At 38.9% G+C, this 21,808-nt stretch overlaps 1 long non-coding RNA gene across 1 annotated transcript in view; it reads right to left on the bottom strand.

Moving 5' to 3' along the window:
- Positions 1-5,831: 5,831 nt before the first annotated feature.
- LOC109305977 overlaps positions 5,832-21,808 on the bottom strand; it is a 21,409-nt gene continuing 5,432 nt past the window's right edge. Inside the window, exon 3 of the long non-coding RNA XR_002099796.1 lies at positions 5,832-5,966. This is a non-coding gene — a long non-coding RNA (uncharacterized LOC109305977). The remainder of the gene's footprint in view (positions 5,967-21,808) is intronic.

The following is a 21,808-nucleotide window of genomic DNA, read 5'->3' as shown; positions in this document are numbered from 1 at the left end:
TCATTGCTTTTATGCATTAGTGAACCAATTTAAGTGCCTCTTGTAATGATAAATCTTTATCTCACTGATTTTTAAAAGAGTATTCAGTAATTTAAATAGATTCCATATTGTTCCTCTAACACATGTATTTCTTTTCAATATGAGGATATTTATAAATATAACATCAAATGTGTAATATATTGAATTAACTAATACTGAATCATTCCTCAGTTCATGTAGTGTTGATACTTGGCTGGCCATGAAGCTGAAGAAGAATATGCACTTTCTCTTCTTGCTACTACGTATCTACATTTGACCTCAATTCCATTTGTCCAGAACTTAGCTCATGGACTTGGATTGGATGGTGAACAGATTCACTGGGGATACACTCAAATTTATTGGGATATCTTAGAAAAGAATAGCCTGCCTTTCTATTGACATGAGAACAGAAAAAGAAGGACAGGAGGATGTATGCATAATCTAGCCCTTTCTCTCATCCTTTCTCTGTACTACCCATGCCCTATCTTCACCTACCCCTACCTACTATCTTTCAGCAGTTACCTTTGGACATACTTTTATGCTGCAACAAGAGTTTTTAACCCATATGCATGTTTGCAAGGAAACTACTACAGTGAAAATTTATCATCTCTAATGCCAGAAAGCTTACCTGTTAAGTACACAGGTACAACATCTGCCTTCCATATGCAGAAGTCTGTACAATCCTTTCCCCTTCCATGAACCATGGAAGTCCAGCTCTATATTTGACATTTACACTAATCAGAGCCAAGAAATTCCAAGTTAAGGTTACAGTTGTATCCTTATTAAATCCTGCAAGTAAACTAAATACTGAAAATGTTTTAAATCCATGTTTATTATTATTAATAATAATATATTTTTTAATTCAGTTCCAGTCTGAAGAGCATGTCTACCCAGCATAGGTGACTGGGAGGGGGGGCACATGGCCCCCTGACAGGGCCATCCCCACCACTGACACCACTGGAGACTTCTGCGGCTGCTCACCAGCCCCATCCCCGCTGACAGCACCGATGCCAACACTGGCTTCTGAGGGTGCCTCCCCAGACTCGGGAGTCACCAGTCACCTATGCTACCCACAAGACTGCATTAGAAAGTCCCATCATGAAACACTTCCTGTACATTGACCCCTTCTCTGCCTATGCCAAATGACACAAAAGTACATGGCATATTCTTTGGGGCCACATGCCTAAAGTTTTCCTTGTCAGTTTTGCTCTGACAAATCTTAAGCTTGTCAGAGCAAAACTGGGAGTGCCCAAAACTGGAAATGCTTCTCCAAAAACACTGATATGACTTTTTTGGCACAAGGAACAAAGCAAGTTACCATAGCATATTTTCACAGGAGTAGTGAGTACTTATAGCTTGAGGTAATATAGATACACTAGAATACGCTAGAATATGTAGGATTTCTGAGAGCTCCACATTACCTGTCATGTTTCATCTCAGAAATATCTAAATTTTAATGGCATGCAAAGTGATAGGTTACAAAGTGCTTAGGGTCTTTGGGATATACTCAATGTACTGGTTCTAACAGCATCAGGAACACTTTGCAAAGATCAGATTTCTGCCAAACAGCAGGAATCATTCGGGTCTGAGGTGTCTGCGCACAGCACCAAAACATGTGTTAGATTAGGCTTTATCACAGACGTAATAACAGTTCCATATTTAAGGTAACATTTATCTCCCCTACTAAAATAGAACAAAACACATAAACTTGATGGCAGTCACTAACTACTGAAGGAAGACTGTATACTTTATGTCAATGCATACCTTTGAATGGGAAAGGGAATTTTAGAGCAAAATAAAGAAATTAAATGAAAATGTATTTTGCATAGTGGCATCCAGAAGAGCATATTCTCCCTATGGCTGAAGAAGGGGGTTTGTGCCCAAAAGTTTGCAAAGAACCATTTTTCTAATTATTTAGTTGCTCTAATAAAATATATTACAACCTACACCCCTCTATCAAAGATATCACATTTACACAAAGAACCTTGCCTGCCTATAAAGAAATGAATGCACTTAACACATGCACACACACGGAAATGTCATTTACATGCATGTTAGAAGAGTTAGAAGCATTACAAGGAATATTCAAGTAGCATATTCTATTAAAACAAGAAAAATACTAAGCAAGGCTCCTAAGGTCTCAGTCAAGCACATTTACCCAAGATATCCTCAAAATTAACAACTATCTACAGCCAAATCTCAAAAACAGTACCAACTGCTCCTTACTCTTGACCTCGATATCACTCAAACCATCATCTTGAAAAAAATGTTCCCTTCACAGTTCTAAATTCTTTGGGCTCTCCTCTTATCTTTCTAGTCATTCTATCACATTTCCTCATATTATGAGTTGTGAGGTTGTCTTACATCTTACGGATATCATGTTTAAGCCTGCTTGTCATTTATAATCCTCTTATTGTGGAGGTATAGTATTGTGATCAGCATTTTAAGTCACTAATTCTATTTTCAGTTATGGCATTGAAAACTCTGAACAATAGTATTACTGCCAATAGTTTATGTAGGATATACAAAAATTGGGTAGAGATCCTAATAGGCATCTGAGAGATGAATTTGTTGACTCAGTTCAAATAAAACTAATGGAGATAAAGGAAAAAAAAAAAGAAAATTTCCACAGACAGCTTCAGTAGGAATTTGATCTTAGTGGTAGAGAGACTGGACTGTCAGCAAAACCTAACCATGTTCCTGCTTAAAAACTTATCATTCAGTAACAAGGCTTTGATATACCATGTCACAACTCATCCCTCCTGAATATTTTCTTCATTGGTCAAGACCAGAACTGCCAAAAAATATAGACTGTAATTTTGGGGACAATCTGACCTGTACATCTGATGAGGTAAAGACTATTACTCACATTCCAGTATCACACCAACAGATCCTGTGCCACCCATAGGTCATTTTTCCTTTCTATTGCTTTTTTCCCCACAAAACTGAACAACATTTTCTCAAAAGATAAGGCAAATGCAAAGGAATCTATTTATTGAAGCACATCAGAAAAATATTAGAACTGCTCTGGTAATGTGTACATGCTTAATTTCAGGGTATCTTTGGGAAAGGTTGAGGGGCAATCATTGCTGTTTCCATATTGTCTGATATACTAGATTTTTTCAGGGGGCATTGACCATTTTGTTATATTCCTCCCTAACCGGCACTTTTCTTATTTTTGGGAAAGGAACAGAGGTGGGAATATGAAACTACCTCCACTTTTTATTTGAAATGTATTGTTGATAAATCTTTGCCTAGATATTATTGTATTGGACTTAATATTTCAGTAGCAGCTATTCACTATATTCATGGTACAACCTTGTTATGTTGAACAGGACAGAAATTACAGGGCCCTTAAGAAACCAGAATTGCACTTTCCATTGTTACTGACTATTATGGAGCACTAAACAATGTGCTTCATGAAAGACAAAAGAAGAAAACACTCTCTACTCTAAAAGGCTTACATTCTGACAGTGTTAAGCAGATAAATAAAAATCAATTCAGAATCAGTTTTACATACTTCTCCTGGAAAGCAGAAATGCAGCACTAGCTTTTCTGGTCCAGATGATTTCGGGATCCAAAAAAGATTAAGGGAAGGTAAGAGCATCAGAGACAAGGACTGGTTAATTTCTTTTTATATTCTTTTCTGTGTGAAAATGATGTTTCATCAGGAAGGTTTTTCTCAGGCCCTGGAAAACAAAACAATACCTCTCAAAATGAGAAAGATATTGACTGCACTCTGGTAGTTAGTACAATGACCTGGGATGTGGAAGAACCAGAGCATCAGTGTCTTGATCTGAGATGAGCTCAGAGCAAGCACTCTGTTCTTAACCATTCAAATGATGAACTTGGAAACAGCCAACCTAGTGCATTAACCACTCAACTGTAGAACAACTTTGTCCCCCTCAGTTTTTTCCAAGAAAAAAAGGTAAATTTTTGTTTTGCCGTACAATCAGGTTAAAGCAAATATCAAAGCCTCAGTAATCAAAACATTTTCTGGCTAGCCCTAGAGCACACTGCCTTTATGCCTCACAGTGTCTGAAGTAGCTTATTCAAATTAGACAGTCAATACAATTTAGAACAACCAAGAGATTTTTTTTAACTTCTGCAGTCTTTTAATAAAGCTGTTTTTCCGGTAGATATTGATGTCCCCATCATGATTCCTAAGATGAGGGAATAGGAAGGATTGCTGTAGAAGAGCACTAAGTAGACTTAGCATGAGATGAGGTCTTGCATATACAGTACAGTATATCAACAGTATATTATCTAGCTATTTATACACACCCTCATGAACAGAAGCAGTAGACAATTGCAATTTCAGGAAAACAAAGTGTATATGTATATTTATTGTAATAGGGGCCCCTAACCTCTGTACCTTAAGAGTAAAAGGACAGCATTACTGGCCTGGAATCTATTGCAGGCAGCTAAGTGAGGGCAACTTACAATAAAGTAAGCAGCCTAGGGATGAGAAAGACAAGAGTTACAAAACTGTAAGTAACTGTCTAGAAGCAGCTGCCCTGCAGTAAGTTCCGAGGAGCAGAGAACCAGGAAGTTATCCATGTAGTGTGTGCAGTGCAGTGGACTAGACTGCAGCAGAGGGGAGCAGAGTGACTGATGGACTAAAGAGAAACCCCTTGCCTGACTGAAAGTGCATTTGACTGGAAAGGATGGAGCCCAGTGGAACATAAGCTTTGCTCCTAGGCCAGAGAAAGCAGTCTAGCCCTGAGCACTGCATCCAGAAGGGCTCCTGTGAGTATAGGCTGCTGGAGGGAGATCCACAGAGAAACAAAGGTACCCTGGGGCAGCTGGAGGGAGACAGCTGATAGGGGAGTAGAGGTTTGCTGTGGTACAGAGACCCAGAGTAGGGTTTAAGCATTTTGATTTAGTCCATGATTTTTTATGTATCCAGTAGATTTATGAAGTGAAGTTCATAGGCTTGTCTATGAAAGGTGTTTTGTAAATTCCCTTTGAGGATTACAACTGAGAGATTGGAGAGAGAGTGGTTGTCTTGGGAGAAGTGTGCATCCACAGGTAATCGGGTGTTTTTGTCTTTGATAGATATGAGTTCAAAGTTTAACCTCTGAGAAATACACGGTAGTTAAATGGGCAGAACTGCAGAGGAATTCTTAAACCATACTGTATCTTACTGCAGATAGCATAAGACAAATGCAGATCCAGGAGAAACAATAAACACCCGTATGGCATTATCTTCCTGTTTTTCACAAGTTGAGTGTTCTTTGTGATATCATCAGGCATGTCCAGATGAGCCCACATGTGCCTCTTGCAGCACCTCAAATTCCTTTGAGACACTGCAAGAGGCACATGCAAGAATGAGAAAAAGTTCCCCACACTGAAAATTTTCAGCATGAGGGCAAAATTAGACCCCCTGGATATCCAGGGGCTATTCACTCTCAGGAACTTCTGGGACCCAACCAACTGGTACCTGGGGACACTACCCCTTGTTCCAGCTGGACTGCTGAAGCAGCCCTGGGAGTTCCCTGCACCCTCTACCCACTGCAGCAGTCTGGCAAGGGAGGCTGCTGCCTGGCTGTAACCTGCTGTGCACTTGCCAGACCTAGATGGGGACTGCACAGCCAGTAGAGGCATCTGCCTCACTGGGACAGCTGCCAATGGGCTGTGGCTGCAGAGTTGCCCTTTGTGCGGCACTACTGCCATGTGTGCCTTCTGCCTGGCCATCTGACAGCTATCACTGGGAAGATGTTCCCAGTGTGGTGGCCTAATCTGAACTGTCAAAACATGTCCTCTTGGCCCCATTTGGCCAGGAGATCTGCCACCTCCAGCTGGGTCCAAGGTACCAGCTCTGAGCAGGCAGGGTCCTGCCACTGGCTTCCGTAGCAAGAATTCTGGTGCTCCTTATTGGAAAACTGAAAAATCCCTGATAAAAATATTCCAAAGTCACTCTGTTAAATACCGCCAAATCCATGTTCCTCCATAATTAAAATAAAAGACCACTATAAAGAGAGAGTGAGAGACAGAGAGACAGCGATTAGTTGGGCAATGTATACTTGATATATCTACAGTGTTAAAGCAACTTGGAAAGCCTACCAGTGTCTCTATTATCATAATAAAGTGAAATCTAAATATGTGTTTCGTGCAACTTGACGGGACAGCTTTTTGTACTGCTGGGGACAGCAGAGGTGTTGGCCACAGATTCTAGCTCCCCCTGGCTACAGAGGCAGGAGGAGCCAGGCAGGGTTATTTTGCCCCAAGTGGCACAATTTTCCCCACACCAAAGTGCATGTCCAGGCACTTGTGCTGAGGCAAAAAGCCCTGGCTCAGATTTACACTGCTTCTATTTGAACTGCTGCAAGCACACGTGCCTGCATGTGTGGACGTGCCCACCATGTCTGAAGAGTTTTTTTTACCTTCTCACCCCACACAAATAGCCTCACTGTCTAACTCTGGCTTTTCTCAAACTAGCCAGTGAAAGATCTTTCCTCTTACTTCATTCCAATGTCATGAAAAGTCCTTAGTCAGCCTGAATACCCAGTATGTGATCAATTGTTTATTTACCAGCCTATCTGGAAGAAAGATGACAGTTATAATTTATTATCATTAAAATATAATGAACCTTCATAGTTACCCTTTGGTCAAAAAATTCTCCAGACATGTCCTGTGCACTTTAGCTCAGTGTGGAGAATACAGACCTAAATGGATGACTTGAGTCAAAGTTAAAATGCTTCTCAAAAGAAAAAAAAGTTTAGATGGTTATAGTTACATACGGGCATACACTCATCTATCTTATTCGTGCAAACTGGTCCACAAAGAGTCCTCTAGAAGTGTTATTTCAGCACAGTGATTCTGTAAGCTGGTCTGGGTTCACCTTAGCATTTAGTGGTGCAAGATAGTGTAGTACAGAAATTTGGTTGAAAACTGTTTCTTCTTTTTGCCCTGAAAGGAGGACGCAAAAGCAGAAGATATCCCAAGGCTGTTTCAGCTCAAGGCTCCAAGAAGTTGCTTCTGTTTCTTAAACTGAACAGGAAGCCTTGATGGACAGGAAATAAAGATAGATACGGGTCCAATGGATGCTTTAAAATAAAGCAAAACATTTTTCTTTGAGAGGAAAAAATTCTAAGAAACAAAACTAAGGAGAATTGTTCTAAGCCACTAAACACACAGAAAATAGCTAAAGTGGTAGCTAAAAATGCTTAGAAGTCATAAACAAGTAAACAAAGATCCCACATCATGAAACATGAATTGGGATTTTTAATGAACAGAGATTTATGAAAATAAGGTATGATTTTTAAGTTTGGTAAATTATGGAAAGCTGCTTTCTCTAAAAAAAGAAGCCTCCCCTCCTTTTAAATACCTGTTGTAAAGTATATGATTAGGATCACTGGGACTGTTATTTTAATTCTTCAATTCATATTCACAAGTTTACAACCCGAGCACAAACACACAAAAACTTTAAACCAGAATGAGAATTGTACATTAGAGCTCTCGCATGCTCTTAGGAAAGCTGGTTGATGGGATTTTTGGAGCTTGTCAAAGAATAATCCCATCTATCACAGTCCAGCAGGATATTCACAGTGCCTAAGAGAGGGATTTTCCTGCCTTTTCTTTTTCCACAAACACTGATAGCACAATTTCATCACATTGTATCCTTAGGGAGAGGTACCCTGGAACTCAGGTGATCTTACACCTTAAACATTAGAAAACCTTAGACATATTACCAGTGTTAAAGCTAGCATGAGAGTCAGTGTATTATAAATTCAAGGGGAAAAAACCCTTCAAATGGATTAAGATATTAAAACTAGACTGGAAGATTCCAGGGAACCTATAATATTGGGAGCAATCCTACCTGACAGTGGTATGGAGTAGACAGCTTAATGGGTCTTTCTTGTTAAAAGTTATCCCCATATCTGTCTATAAAATGTATTGTGGAAAACATTTGAAGGAAAATACAGTATGGATTTGTAAAAAGAAATAAAAAAAATTTAAAAAGTCTAAATGGACATTAGTGATTGGGATTATTATTATTCAAATAGTTAAAGTCCTTTCAAAGGTTGTTGACACAGTCACGCATACTGTAGAGGGATGTCAATTTATATGGAAAGGAGACAAACAAAAAAGCTCTATGATAGGAAGTTCTGCCAGGCAATGCTGTGAAATTTGCGAGCTGCAAGCCAAATCAAGTGATTTAACACCACCGAGTCCTAACTATTCTCAGCGCCTAACTCCAACTGTGTCAAAAGTGAAATAAGCTATTTGCAACCTAATCTTCCTCCTCTGATGGCTAATTCTCCACCTTTAAAAATTATCTATTTCCAAACAAAGAACTAAGCCTAGAGCTAGTGCCAGAGGTAGTGGCTCAGCTCCAAAATTGGTTCTAAAGACAGAAAAGGGCAGTAGGGACATTAAACCCCAAAAGGAGTGTGGATGTATTGGCAGCGGGAACACCTGAGTGAATGGCTGACTGCAGCACAGTCTGAGCATATTACACAAGCCTAGTGGGAAGCACCATAGTCTAATGTATGGGATGGTAGATTGGGACTCAGAGAACGTAGGATCTGACCCTGCTATTGTCCATGTAGCCTTATCCATGAGTGTTTTGCCTCTTGCCTATTTGGATCCCATGATCATTGAGGCAGAAGGTGGTGGGCCTCTCAGCAGGGGCCCCTAGATAAGATTTTAATACAAATAGTAAATGCTAATACTACCTATAAATAATCTGAATACTTCAGCAATGTATGAAAAACAATTTAAAAAATATCAGATGGCACAGGTAAATGTTTCCTTCATGTTTGGGGAAACTAAATCCCATGGCATCCCTGGTAAAGATTAATGTTTGTTCATTAATATTATCACTATTGCAATACATTCTAACCTTGTCATCACATTTTTGATGAACAACTAGTAAAAATGCAGCACAAAGGGCTATAGTGTAAACTTCAAATACACATTGACAAGCAATTATTCTTTCAAGTTCAAGATTTGGGAATACTTTTTTCATAGTACACACAAAAATTCATTGCCACAGCATATCTTTGGGGTTTTTCGTAGATTCAAAGAAGTATTGTGAGAGGCAAGGGTTAGGGTGATAGTTTTATTGGAACAACTAGGTAGTTGAAATACAGTTAGACGTGATTTAAAATGTAAGACATTCTTGTCTAGTCTCTGATGGATTAGGCAGTTATATGAATAAATAAGAATATCTGGATTGTATCCAGATAGTTAAAACTAATAATTACTTAAACAAATAATGGAAAGAATAACACTTTTGTATAGGCAATCACTTCAGGGCTTCTGTCAAGTTCTATAAAGAGTTGGAGTGAAACTTTCCTGAAAAAGGACAAATTATCATGTTAGTTCACAGTAGGATTTATTAAAATTCCCTCTGTATAGGGATATATATATATGTATTCCCTCATAGGAAAGTAAGGCTGGAAGGCACTTCACAGGTTATCTAGTCAAGCATCCCACTCCAGGTAGGATCATCCCTGACTAAACCATCCAAGCCAAGTGGCTTTCTATCCTGCTTTTAAAGTTTCTAAAGATGCAGATTCCATTACTTTTCTGGGTAGCCTGTACCAGTGCTTGACCAATATCATAGCCAGAAAATATGATATTGGCTTCTGTTGATGACAGAATACTGAAGTAGACAGATCTTGGGTGTGTTTAAATATTCCTGGTCCACCGTGAGTTGAATGGAAGCACTCATGTAACTAACAGCTCACCTATATAAGTGACATGAAAACTACTGAAAAATAGCCTTAGAGCTTAGACTGGGTTACTATATTCAAACCAGTTCTTCCTATGATTTTCTTTTTGTCTATATAGGTAGAAAATACCATCCCTAGGCATTCTAATTTTGACCTGTTATAAGAGGACTTTTTACTGCCAGACAGCGTTGGAGTAACTGGCTTACATATGTCAAAACTAACCTTGACCTCTTCTTTGCTGAATACCCTGGAACACTGTCTCGTATCATTTGGTAAAATAATGAAATACCAATTTGTGTTACTGAGAATTAATGTGAAGCTAGTGTATACAGGTTTAAACACTTTACTTATAATAATAATAGCAATAGGAAACTTAGGTAACTTACAGGTAGTTAGTAGGTCAGTCTATAAGGAGCAAAGTGCAGGGGAGCAATGTAGCATTCTGAATTTCCACTTCTTAGAAATACATTCAGTCTTATTTGACAAAAAGTTGATGATGGACATAACACATCCTGTTGCTTCATAAGGAGAATCTAAGATCTGTTTCAGTATAAACCAAAACATGTGTCCTGTGTATCCACAAAATAATGGCATTGCTTTATTATAAAGGCTGTATATATGGGCAGATCCAGGATTTTCCTAAGGTGGGAGTGGAAAACCACTCCTCAGACTTTGGGGAGATGGGGATGAGGCATGGGTTGAGCCCCCAGGTCAGTGGGGAACACCAAAGAGTTGGATAGGGAGCAGGGGCACAAAGGTGGTAACTTCCACACTCTGCAGGCATCAGTGCCACTGCCCCCAGCTGACCTGGGGGTGAGAGGAAGGACCCAGAGCAGTTCCTACCCTGCACCAGCTGGGAGCAGGAGAAGCTCTGGGGATCTCCTTGTGCACAGACTAGTTGGTGACAGTAGTGGAAGGGGGTGCATCTCCAGCATGCCCCCCTGGATCTGTCTGTCACTGTAATCTATGGCATAATCCCATTGAATTTGCTTCTGAAATGCTACATGTTTAAAGCTGTATTTTGAAAGTGGTGCAATACTGATTACTAGGTGGGACACTGAACTAGGGTTCAAACGTTTTGTTCCAATGGCCTGCTTGAGCAAGTCATCCCCTTCTCTCTGTTCTGATTTCCCCATGTGAAACTTTGGACTGACAATAGTGACATCCCTTTGTAAGACACTCTGAGAGCTACAAATGAAAATCAATGTGCAGGGGCTTGTTGCTTTATGATCATGAATATATTTTGAAAGAAGTATCAAAATTGTATAAACCAAATCAACAAAATCAAAGGGCATCTATACACATGCTCTGGGGTGGAGGGGGAGGAACTTTAATTAGAGCCACTCTAATTAAAGTGCCTGCAGCATCACATGTATTCAGCGTCCCACACTTCAAAATAGTGGTGAGGGCACTTTAAAGATCATTCAACAAGCTTTAGTCCAAGTGCCCCCACAACCATTTTGAAATATGGGATGCTGAATAGACATTATGCAGTGGCTGCTGGAGGGTGCTAATTAGCACACTCCAGAAGACTCAAATAATTGAGTCTGCTCCAAGGCTTGCTAATTAGCATGCCTTGGAGCAGATATCCGGCATGTGTGTAAGTCTCCAAAGATTGCAGGGGACCTTCTTATTCTCTTCCGTCTCTGAGGCTGGCAATAGCTGGCCATGAGAGAAGGTTCTGATTGATTGTATTTCCAAGTACATTGTCAAGCACTTTGTTGGTAGTAATGATAATGCAGAGGCTTGACTGCTAAATATGCTAGTTGAATGAGCCAAAGGCCAATTCCCCACTGAAGCTAGGGGACCTGGCTCTAGCAGTATTGCTCCAAGGCTCCTGACAATGGGAAAATTCAAGATATGTTGCTAGGCTTAGTAGTTATGGAAGCTGGAAGTAACTGCAACAGTCCACAAGGTTCTGTGCCAGAAACTGGCAGGGATCAAGGTTTGGCCTCTTGTTAGCATTTTTTCTCGTAACTGGGGTACATGACTTCAGCTGTGTCACATAAACACATTGACACTCTCCTGATCAAGACTTTTCTGGAGGGTAATGACCAGTAAAATGCATTCTGGATATTTTCATAGTTTCATAGTTTCTAGGGTCGGAAGGGACCTGAGTAGATCATCTAGTCCGACCCCCTGCCATGGCAGGAAAGGGTACTGGGGTCAAACGACCCCATACTGGGGTCAAACGAGTCAAGTCCTTCTCGGCCATGGTGCTAACAAATGTAGTACTGCTGAGCCTATAAGCATGCTGTGGGTTTTTCTTCCCAAAGTGGAGCACCTTGCATTTTTCAGTGTTGACAGCCATCAAGTTTTCATCCACCATTTTGAAAAATTCTTCTGTCCACTGGGGACAGACAACGTTGTATTCTTTCAGGAGATACTAGACACTATAATACATTCCAGAAAAGTTAACATAATACCCTGTAAACTTTTCAGAAATATAATTTAAAGAAATCATTTTCAGAACTTTTAGCATAAAGATATTTTATATCTAACTTGTTCGGTCGATACTATACCATATGGGTCCTAACAAAGGCCAGTTACATGCTGTAATTTCTTTTTGAATTCAGAACCAACTAAATCCCCTGTCTTTGTATGAATTTACAAGCATAGCATACACGGTCCAATAAGACCAATCTGACATTTGAGACCAGTTATATTTCTAGTGGGGAAATCTAAATTTGCAGGAAAAAATTAAACAGTTATTCTCAATTTTCATTGCTTTGGCTTCACTTGCCTACTTGTTACTGAAATGAAGCTCTTAGAAAACTGATAAGATGTTTGGGATGCTCAAAATCTTTCCGAAGATGAATTAATGGTCAGAGAGCAAGGTCAAAAGTATATAGATGCATTTTATCACATAGCTTTCCTGTTTATCACATAGATGTGTGGTTAAGATTTTCAAAAGCATTCAAAAAGGCAAAAGGAGTTAGACACCAACTCTTCTTGAAAGTCAAAGATAGTCAGTTGAAAATTCCACTCAATTTTTCAGCTAGGTACAGATATACATGTATAAAATGCAGTGTCCTTCACAACTTCAAGACCAGCCTTGTCAATTCTTCCACTCTGTCCTCCAGTCCCCCAGCCTTCTGCTGCTTCATTCCCCAGCCTCATTCAAATGTTTACCACTTTGTCCAGTCTCTGACCATCTCCTCTGCAGTTTTCCCTTTGGAAACATCCTTGACTTAGGCACAACATTCCCTTTACAGCAGACTGCAATTCTTCCTGGCTCCCTTCTTATACAGCAAATTTTTCACTTCAACCTTAAGTACTACCACCACATTTTTGTCATATGAAGTAATTATAATAAATCCATTAACGCATACTACTGCCAGGTTGTCTGCGTACCACTGGTGGTACCCACACCACAGATTGGGAACTGCTGCTTTAAATTAGCATAGTTCCACCAAAGCTAATTCACAGTTATGCCAATATATACTAGTTGAGCTAAAACTACATACTTAGGATATGAGGAAAGAACATAGGTATAAAAAGCAAACAAATGGAGGGGAGAAAAGATAAACACAGACAGCGCCAATTGTAAATGTCTTGCTATCAATTTTTTTGTAAACAGTGCAGAAAAGATACAGTTTAAGGTTGGAATTGAAAGATGATTGAAAAGTTTAATCCTTTCCTTTGCAAAAAAAAAAAAAAGAATTAATTTATTTCATTTTTGTTCTTAAAAAGTTCAATTAAAACCGGGATCCAATGATTATTTTTTTAAATGATTGCATTTTAGAGAGATATTCAAAGAGCAGCATGGGAGAAAGTAAGAAGGTCCTTAAGGTAAAAGTAATAAGTAAATAAAGGCCGCGATTGTTGGCACAGCCAGGGCAAGGTCATAAGCTATGCACACATTGGTGAGTGTTTGTTTATGTGAGTGTTTGAAGGAAAGCATAATCTGACACAGGATGCGCACTGCTAAATCCCTTATTAACTCTCCAGTGCAACAACAACCTTAATGTTTCATAGGCGCTTATACCTCTTTGGATTGAAGCTGGGAAGCAGGCCCTCCTGAGTTCCATCATCTATCACAATCCATGTCTATCAAATGATAGATTGCTCTCACCAAAAGGGCCTAAACTCTTGATTAAATGTGTGATGTGCATGCTTCAGCAGTTCATAATTGTACAGGCTGAAGTTTAGGCAATCTTTTTGGCTTTTATCCCCCTTATTCTGTTACAATGAATGAATGCATTCTAGAAATGTTATTTTTTAACCTAGTTTTTAATCTTGAATCATATTGTATCACCTTCTTTTATTTGCTACTTTAAATGATCAAATTAAGGTTATGGTCACAGAATGAATCAAACGATCAGCTTTTTTGTACAAAGCAACGGCTATATGACCTATATCAATATATAAGATACACACATGGAAGCCCCTTTACTTTATAAGTGCCTTTTTCTAACATACTGAGGCTGTGAGGCATAAAGGTGAGGGTGAGTTAAAAATGAATCTTTTATGCAAATGACACATTTTACTTTCAAATTCCTAAGTACAATTATCCATCATGTTCCAGAAAAAATGGTGATAACTAAAAAGAAGAGATAATGCATAAGTACTATAGCAGACCAATTATAGTGAATGCTAAAAATTACTTCTTTACAAACTCATTCTCAGTTCCTTCTGTTCTTCTGATTTGTGTGTCATATGACTGTTTAATCTCTAGATTTTATCCCTCCTTTTGAGACATCCCACTAAGCTTCTTATATTTAAGGGACTGTGGGAAATAGAATTGGCCTCGTTTCATTACCAGGCAGATTGTTTCTTCCCTAAGAATTTCTGATGGGAGTTTTTTACAAAAAGATGTTACTTTTTGTTTCCTCTTTGGATACCTGCACTGTTCACCCAGATTATTCTTGACATTAGATGGGAAATTTCTCATTACAGCTATAGACAATATCAGTTTATTTTTCCCTTCAAAAGATGATTAGCATAGCACAAGGAACACAGCCAAGCTTTGCTATAATAAAATTGTGAGGTATTTGGGAAGTAAAAGTTAAAACAAAGATACAGAGACTTTTTGAATGTGAGGCTCATAGGTAGCTTTCTCAGCTTCCAAGAACAAATAAACATTGTCATATATGTTTGTTTTATGATTTAAAGAAACTTATCAAGCTTGAAATCTGGTATGGATCTCAACAGGATTTTTACCTAAGAATAATGACAGATTATTGTAACATCTAGCTAAAAAATGTTGACTATGCAAGGCAATATGGGTGTATATATATTTGGAAGTGTTTCTTTTCAAGGTATCCCCTCGTCTATGTATTGATATACTAAGGAATAGATATTTTAAGAAAATTTTAGGTATTTGCATTTACTGCATACCTGCATATTATATATTATTTGAAAACTCATAGAGTATGGATTTGCAAAAAAAAAATTAATCACAAAACATTCCAAAAAATGTAAGGTATAAATGAATAAGCAGCTACAGAAAGAATATTATGCAGCACAGGGCATGCATTCCGCCTATGAGCTCTTCAGCAAGCTGACAGGCAGTGCTGGGCCTCAGTCTACTGTAAGACTTCATGCAAAACAGATCTCTGCCTGATTTGACCTGTCACACTAATGCCACCTATTTAGAACAAACGTCTTGTGCGTGATTTCATTGTGGTTTCATAGTTTTTTCTATATTTTTGTTTTTTAATAATTTAAGCCTGAGATGTCAAGCTTATCTGGCCCTGTAGGATCCATGCCAGAAATTTCCATCCAGGCAGTGTAGTCCAGGAATGGTCCTGCCCATGAGGCTGGTCTGATGGGCTCCATGCCCTGTGAGGGTCCGCTCATACCAAAGGGTAGCACCAGAGGCTGAATGGCAGGGCTCTGCGAGCCCCCTCTTTTCACACCCTGATTTCAGCTGTAAGTCACAGAGCAAATTGCTACATTTTAATTTCAGCTATAAGTTACTGCTAAGCTTCTACACATTAACATTTTTAAATGCGTCCTATCTTTATTCCTGCTGTGAACACATAAAATATTGAAATAGAAAATAAATCCCAGAAAATATGCCAATAGGATGTCTAGCGATATACAGACAGTGAATGCTAATGTGTCATTGCAAAAGTCAACAACACTGGCAAACTGTTACTGTATACTGTGAAAATGAAAAAAGTCACTTCAAACATAATGATCTATGTTGTGTTAACTGGAGAAGATCAGGTAAGATGCAAGGAATGCTGTTTGTATGCATTTAGCAGATGTAACAATTACATATCAAAAGTGTCCCCAGAGATCGTCAGTTTCTCCTGAGATCCACACTTCAGCCTGCATTGAAAGTCACTGTATTTGATATTGTGATATGAATCCAAAAATTAGCTTAATCAACAGCAAAAGACTTTTCATATTTACTCAAATACAAGATAAGTTTTCCCCTAGCCGCATTTTAAATTGTGGGGAAACTCCTCATCTTGGATCTGAGTACAAGGCAGAGGGGGACCAGGTGGCTGCTACAGCTCTGGCCCCAGTGGAGCCCACAAACAACTCTACCGTCTAAGAAATACAGGAGGCAACCTCCTATCAGAGTAGCTTTTGCAATGACTATCAGCAAAAGCTGAAGTCAGATGCCGGATACAGTATGTCTTTGTTTGGACATGGCCAGCTGTATGTGAAATATGAAGATTAAAATCTTTTGGCAACCTGAAAATGCAAATTATACAGACAAACAATCAAGGAATATTACCAAACATAGATGGTGCTTACATGTAAAACATGGTATTCCACAAAATCCTTCAGTGAAGCTCATAATTACCACATGCTGGTAATTATGTGGTAATATCTCACCTTCATAACTTGCAAAAGACTGAACCTGCTTATGGTTTATTGAATGCGACTTTGACTTGAACAAGTGATTTCAAAAGTTAAATGGACTATTTTGTTGTATCTTTAACCCCAGGTTTATGCTAGGAGTCTCTGGAAATATTTTAAAGCAAATGACTGAAATATTTTGAGAGGCTATATAATCTTTTCACCCATCTGATAAGGCTGAAAAGAGGCAAAAAGTAGCTCCATAGTACTTTTAGACAGAATGTATGTGTTCTGCTTTTTGAAGATTTATTTTTTTTTATATCAATGCTTTGCAAATTCAACACAGAATTTGTCTGAAGATCAATAAGAAAATCAACAAGGCAAACATAAAAAAAAAACCTGAGGCACAGTAGGAAAAAAGTAGTAGTTGCAAGAGCAAATGAAATGAGCTCAAGTTTGATCAGTGATGTGATGCTTTTGATTGTGTGTTACAAGCTGAAGGATCTCTTAGCTTTAAGCCTTCAGAGAACTCACAGATTGCAAAAATATTCAATGTAGGGTTATTCAAGAAAGACTCTTATGTGTAAGGCAGATGTGCAATGTGCAACCAAGATAAATGTTTTTAGTGAATATTTTATAGTTACAGTATTTTATAAGCTAAAACAAGTCATCTTCTTTATCTCGTATATTAATTTTTAAAAGCATTAATGGAAAATAACAGTGAATATTTGTGAACCTACATCTGAAAAGAAACTGCATCTTAAGTCAAAACATCAGAACTCGGAACTGATTTTTCCATATGAACAATGTTATAAGTGGGGGATCAGTTCCTGACACAAGGCCCGATACCCCATTTTCACCAAAAATAACCCAACATTTTGTAATCAATTATAGATGAGTAATATAGCTACATTAATGTATTTATATTGTAAATAGCAGTCATATTGATTTGGAAGAACTTCTTTGCGGTGACTGCTGGACTTTTTGAAGGGCTCTTGTCTGGAGTCTTCTCAGGAGTCTCGGCTGCAGGTTTTTCTGGAGTCTTGTCTGCTTTCTTAAAGGAAGCATCCAAGGAAGTTAGGACAGATGTTCTCCAGGGAGATGGGCGACACAGTGAACCTGTTCACTGATGTGGCAATGCATTGGCTCAAGCATTGTAAAGTCAAAACTGATGTCACAAAGTCAAAACAGGATGTTAATTTATAAACGTTGTAAGTGCCGTTGGTTGTAACTAAAAAAAAACATCTTCAGTCAAGGACTGCCTGTAGCCACAATCAATATTCTAGAAAGATGCAAAACATCTAAAAATGTGTTGTATGCATTGTCTCATGAAACATCTCATGGACAATTTAAAAACTGAGCGAAGGAAACTTTGTAAACAATAAGGGGGGGAAAGTAAAAAAAAAAGTCAGATGAAAATTCAGTTTAAAAAAATGTGGACTTATTTTTGGAACTGCTGCTTTCCTAGGGGACCACTATGAATTGTTTTCTTAGGTAAGCACTTTCATAAGGAAGCACTATGAAAACAGCCAAAAAGAGTCACTTAATAGTGCATAGTATTTTTATACTGGTCACTTGAGTCATGAACAGAGTCATATGTTACAAAATTCATAACCCTCCATTACAAAGAGCAAAAGTGAAAATACTAACTGTGTTGGTTCATGTAAAACTTTCAAAAACTGCACTTTGCTCTAGTCTGGTGCAAGATGGATATATTTGCAAATCTGGATGCTTCAAATCTGGATGCATCTCTGGTTTACTAAGCTTTGTTGAAATGATGGGATTAATTCATGACCAATAGTGATAGTGAACATTGTCTCTTTAATAGTCAAGTGGCAACGTTCTAATTACTTAAGAGAGAGGACATTAACTAGGCCAACTCCAAATCACAGAAGCTGTCTAGGATCTGGTATCTGGTGTCACTATAACACTCAACCGTTTCTCCACCTAAGCAGTCTCTCTAATGATTCTGGATTTACTGTTTGTTATTTTTACAGCTTGTTGAAATACCAGATGTGGATTCAGGAAGCACTTCATTACTGAACATTGTTGCAGATTAGCTATCACACAATTTAAGTTTGTTAAGTGAAGGGTTTGTAAGATGTTAAAAATATAGCTGTCAGTTCCTGGAGAGCTAAATTTCAGCTAGTGAGAAAAGTTGCCCTTTAGGAAACTCATGTAATGCAACTACTGCATAAGTACAATAAAGAATTAGTTTTTCCTATCTCCGTGCAAAACAAGGTTTACCCTGACTGCCAAAACACCTCCCACATGGAACACATACTTGTTTTTAGCATATCTTTAACATCACAGAACCAATTCAGTGCAAGGAAATCAACTAATTGTAGGGGCAAAATATTTTGACATTTGTAATTAAATTTTATTGAGATGAAGTCTCCCTCTTTTTAAGAATCCCTTTGATTATTATGAATTATTGCTTAATAAGCCTGTGTGCAAGACTAAACATCTGCAATAAGCTTGGACATTTTTTTCCCATTTATTAAATTTGTATTTTTTCTTTTTTTTTCCCTTTTTTCCTTATTCCCTTAAGTTATTCTTGTTTTACTCCCATTTTTCAAATGGAAGGAGAGACAAAACTGAAAAGTTGAAAAGAAAATCAGAAAAGCAAAAATAAATAGGAATATTTGTAGCTGTGCAATTTCAGAAATAGCATATTTTGGCAAAAGTCATTTATTTATTTATTTATATTTCAACCACTTCTATCAATTAGACAATATCATTGGCACATGTGCTGGTTGATGGACATGTACACTTTGGCTGCTGACAGATATGGAGAAAAAAAAGAAAACAGTGCTTTACCAGAAGAGGAATTATGCTGTTTGACCCAGCTCCCCAGCGTCTGTATAATTTGCACACTTCAGGAGGCCTTTTGGGCACTTTTATCTAATAGCTGATTCAGTCAGCTATTAGGTAAAAGTGCCACAAAGCCCCACTGAAGTGAGAGAACAACACAGATGCTAGGTGAGCCAGGTCAAACTGATGCAATTCTTCTTCTGGACATGCATTGCACTCAGCACAGGGGCAAAACTAAGCTGAAAGTAAGGATCTATTTTGTTGTTTTTTTCCCACATCTGTCAACAGCCATAAAGGATAAGTACAGACAGTCAAAAAGCCTGAGACTAAATCGATTCAACTTTCACAGGTTACACTAAGCTGCATAGATTAAATGGATAAGCAAGCAAACAGACATTCACTTTTGATTCAGAAATGCAGACATGTGCCTGTAGTGGCTCAGGCCAGAAGTCAGGGGGCACTAGGTGGGGTTTGTGGGGGAAGTATAAAGCATCCTAGGGTGCTGAGAGACTGTGAGTTAACTTGAATCTGGAGGGATGTTATACTCACCTAAATCCTCCCTCGCCTACCTAAGGAGAGCTCCGCTAATAGACAAAAGGGCCTCACTTAGACAAAGGATCAGGTTCTAAACAGAAGAAAAGGACCAGGCAAGATGGGGTGTAGCATGAGGTGCCTTCTCTTAATTTCACGGGTTTTATTTTATTTCCCCCACCCCCACCCCTTTCTCTTCCAATGTCTTTACAATTTCAGAAGACTTTCAGGCAATATCTTCTTCAGGTAGTATCAAAGAAGGAGAAAAAATTCTAAGTAGTAGCTTATGACCTTTCTCCATACTTAATGCTTCTGCAAACGGAAATGATGAATTAGCCTCAGATAGAACAAAAAATGCTTCCCACTATTCTCTCATACAAAAGCACTATTTTTGCAATGAATCAGCTAGGAGCTAAACTAAAATTTTATTTTTCCCCTCAGATAGATAGCTTAAGCCTTTAGCAAGTGGGGTGAGAGGGGGGAGGGGGCGGGGAATGGATCACCTTTGTCAATCACTGTTTGATTAGGGGTCATTGTGTTAAACTGTCATCTTGGTTTGCTAATGGTTGATAAGTCAGCTTTGTGAACCTTACAGCTGACAAGTGGAAAATGAGATAATTTGCTTCTCACCCCTACTCCTTCATCTAGACACATGAAAAGCAGGCTGAGATTTAAAGGTGACATTGGTTGTTTGTTTTTCTATGGGCTAGAGTAAAAAGAAAAAGAAAAGAGAAAAAAAAATGAAAGCATGCCCAAAGTAAACAAAGGGAGCTATTATTATTGAATTGTAATTGAAGGAGTTTCATGTGTTAGATTCTAGGCTTAATTATAATAGGTGTTTTCAGTTGATCTAAGTTATCCACCTATTTGGAGTTTGATGCTGTTTGAGTATTACCAAGAATCCTTGCTATCTACTCAGTAGGATCAGAAACACCCCTGCTTTTTCATTAGGATTATAATAAATGTTTTTTGGAAGTGATAAAATAGTAGGTTTCAAGTTAGTTATTTGCTGCTATCACTCTGGGTACATACAAGTGTTACATTTCTATTGGTGGAATCACAGTTCCTGTAGTAGAAACCCTAAATGTACAAGCATCCTAGCAGTTTCTATCAAACCAAGAAGGTTATATCCAGTAGATACTTCCAATGAGGTAGAAGTCACCTCCAGTAGAGTTTTTACTAGATGAACAAACTCCTGTATACTTACCTGAGCAATAGAAACTCCTACTCTGTCCTCTGGCATCCCAGTGTGACTTGCTCCAGCCCCCCATTCTCCCCTCACAAGAAGACAGCCTGTTGCTGCAGCCCAAGGGACAGTAAACCTGTCCCCCTGACAGCTAGGCCTGGGAAAGTCAAATCCCTCTTCACAGCTCCAAGGCTGAGAAGTTGTTAACCCTGACACCCTGAGCAGATGAGGGAAAGCAACCCACCAGCAGTAGACCTGTAACTAGACTCTGCCCTCCTATTCCCAAATCTTCAGACTTGCCTCATGGACCCTATCTGAAAGTTCAATCTATGTCCATGTGAAAGGGAGTGGGTCTAGCCGCTCTGGTCTTTGCAAGAGTGGGATCTATGCAGTTTAGGTATAGGAAGAGGTGAGGTCTAGCAGATCTACTTGATTGAACCCAGATCCACTAGCCTCTGCACCCCTCCCACATGCAAACTGCACAGATCCCTCCACAACTGGGACCACACACCCTGACCCTCCCCACCAACATGGACACAAACCACACCCCCCAACTCCCATAGATCCCAGAGCCACCCAAAGATTCACACATATATACCCACTCTACCCAAAGGGCCAGCAAACTAAAAAATCATGTTTTTCTCCAATCTGCACTGGATCTGCACCTCAAAGGGGTGAGGATTTCATAGATTTCATAGACATCAGGGCTGGAAGGGACCTCGGGAGATCATTGAGTCCAGCCCCCTGCCCAAAGGGCAGGAAGTCAGCTGGCGTTATAGGATCCCAGCAAGATAAGCATCCAATTTACTCTTGAAGG

The sequence above is a fragment of the Crocodylus porosus genome, unplaced genomic scaffold, assembly GCF_001723895.1.
Source record: "Crocodylus porosus isolate Cpor-Errol unplaced genomic scaffold, CroPor_comp1, whole genome shotgun sequence".
Taxonomy (NCBI): Eukaryota; Metazoa; Chordata; order Crocodylia; family Crocodylidae; genus Crocodylus; species Crocodylus porosus.
This window is presented reverse-complemented; position numbering and strand designations above follow the sequence as displayed.